Raw genomic sequence first — 3011 nt, forward strand, 5'->3', positions numbered from 1 at the left:
AACCCGGTCCTGGTCAAACTGCAACAAAAAAATAGCTGGGCATTGTGGCGGGCACCTGTAGTCCCAGCTACCTGGGAGGCTGAGGCAGGAGAATCTCCTAAGCCCAAGAGCTGGAGGTTGCTGTGAGCTGTGACACCATAGCATTCTACAGTGGACAATAAAGTGAGACTGTCTCTAAAAAAAAAAAAAAAATTATAGGAAGTCATCGTTTTGACCCGAGCTTCTTCACTAGGTCCCAATACACCAAACTAAAACCAAAATAGGATCACTTATACTGAAATTTTACATCACCAAAATCAAAACTTAGTTTTATCTGGCCTTCAGAGAAATCAAGAGAAAGAGATAACAGCCTAGCCTTGGCACCCGAAGCACAGTGGTTACAGCATCAGCCACATACACCAAGGGTGGCAGGTTCAAACCTGGCCTGAGCCATCTAAACAACTGCAACAAAAAAATAGCCGGGCATTGTGGCAGGCATCTATAGTCCCAGCTACTTGGGAGGCTAAAGCAAGAGAATCGCATAAGCCCAAGAGTTTAAGGTCGCTGGGAGCTTTGATGCCAGAGCCTTCTACTGAGGGCAACATAGTGAGACTGTCTCAAAAAAAAAAAAAAAGAAAAGAAAAGAAAAGAAAAGAAAGAAATATTTGTGGAATGAATGAGTTAGAGGGAAGTAAGGTACCCGATGTGAGATGTGGCCTGCCCTACCTAGGAGGAGTCCTGGGTAAATTTCCTGGAAGGAAGTCTGGAGTGGATACTAACATAGTGAAACAGGTAGTTCAATTCAACAATCTGGCACCTACCCAAATGCCAGGCCAACTACAAGGATATGAGGCTACCTGGAATGAGTAAGACGTTCATTCAAGGAACTCTATAAACATAGGCCTGACTTTTGCAATATTTTCTGCCAAGTAGAGTATTAGACACATATTATTGCACTTAAACCTCACAGTAATTCTATTAGGTAGGAGTTATCACTCCCCCTTCATAGATGAGAAACCGGCTTCAGAGTGAGTAAGAAACTTATTGAAGGTCAAACAGCCAATAAATGGTGGAGTCAGGATTTGAACTTTGCTGTCTCAGAGTATACCTAAGTACTGAAGAATCTAAAGAAGAAATGATCAGTTTTGTGTGGGGTGTATCTGGATTTTTTTTGATATGATTTATTTATTTATTTATTGGAGATACGGTCTTACTTTGTCCCCCTCGGTAGAGTGCCATGGCTTCATAGCTTACAGCAACCTCCAGTTCTTGGGCTCAAGTAATTCTCTTGCCTCAGCCTCCTCAAGTAGCTGGGACTACAGGCGCCTGCCACAATGCCCAGCTATTTTTAGACACAGGGAGCTCTGGACCTGTGAGCTCAGGCACCCACCTCAGTGTCCCAGAGTGCTGGGATTACAGGCGTGAGTCACCACACCCAGCCTTTCTGACATAATTTAAAGAACAGAAAAGGCAGTCCTAGCATCTACTGCATGCTGGGCACTGTGCTCATCTTGCTGTCTGCAGTAGTGCCTGCAAGGTTATGACTCTGCCTCCATTTGGAGGGTGAGGAGGGAGGCTTAGAGACCTGTGATCGGTTGGGTTGTGACTGTGTGTCATTCCCTCTCAGCCTCATTTGATGTGGTTCATGAGGCAACACCATGGACAACCACCTTTTTGTGTCTACCAAGGATATACACACTTCCCAAACCTCCCTGTCCTGTGAGGGAGGAATGACAATCATTAAAATCTGTATCTGATGAAGAAACAAGAGATGCCACAGAAGGGCAGTGCTGACCACTCCCTCCATTCAGCCATGCAAGCCACTGCGCAGGTCCCACTTCCCTATACCTCCATGAGTAATACCCCCCTACTGGAAGCCTTTCCAGATAACTCCTCATCTAGGAAGGGTACCTCTGGGACTGGAGGAGCTGTCCATGTATACATGGTGCCAGTTCTGTCTTTTTCCCTAAATATCTGTGTGAGTATCTGACTCCCATGCCTCACGGTCTCTGTGGGACAGACTATCTTTTTTCATTTTTTTGAGACAGAGTCTCACTTTGTTGTCCCCGGTAGAATACCATGGTGTCATTACTCTTGGACTCAAGCAATTCTCTGGCCTCAGCCTCCCAAGTAGCAGGGACTACTACTTTCAGAGGCAGGGTCTCGTTCTAACTCAGGCTGGTCTCGAACTCATGAGCTCAGGCGATCCACCCACCTCAGCCTCCCAAAGTACTGGTATTACAGGCATGAGCCACTGCACCTGGCTGGCAAAGACTAACTTAAACATCTCAGTGGCCTCTATATTTTGCACTGTGAATCTCTTTTTGTTAGTATCACTTTGAAATTTTTCTCGGCTTAGCGCCAGCCACATACACCATAGCTGGCGGATTTGAACCTGGCCTGGGCCTGCTAAACAGCAATGACAACTATAGCAAAAAATAGCTGGGTGACGGCTAGGTGCCTGTGGCTCAAGTGGCTAAGGCACCAGCCACATACACATAAGGTGGTGGGTTCAAATCCAAAAACAACAATGACAGCTGCAACCAGAAAATAGCCAGGCATTGTGGTGGGCACCTGTGGTCCCTGCTGCTTGCGAGGCTGAGGCAGGAAACTTGCCTGAGCCCAGGAGTTGGAGGTTGCTGTGAGCTGTGATGCCATTGCACTCTACCCAGGAAGATAGCTTGAGGCTCTGTCTCAAAAAAAAAAAAGTCTGGTGTTGGGGCGGGCTCCTGTAGTCCCAGCTACTTGAGAGGCTGAGGCAAGAGAATCGCTTAAGCCCAGGAGTTGGAGGTTGCTGTGAGCTATGATGCCATAGCACTCTACCCAGGGTGACAGCTTGAGATTCGGTCTAAAAAAAAAATAGAAAATTTTTTCAAGAAAGCAGTATGCCTTCTGTGGTCCCCGTCCTCTGTGATTCAGAAGCCTATACCCAATTCTCTTCTCAAATCTCTGTTCTAGATTCTTCCTAAAATTGTCACACATGCCATGCAGAGTTTCATAGAATGAAAATCTCACCATCCTGAGGAAGCCAA

This window comes from Otolemur garnettii, unplaced genomic scaffold, assembly GCF_000181295.1.
Source record: "Otolemur garnettii isolate 467f Iridium unplaced genomic scaffold, OtoGar3 scaffold00091, whole genome shotgun sequence".
Lineage (NCBI taxonomy): Eukaryota > Metazoa > Chordata > Mammalia > Primates > Galagidae > Otolemur > Otolemur garnettii.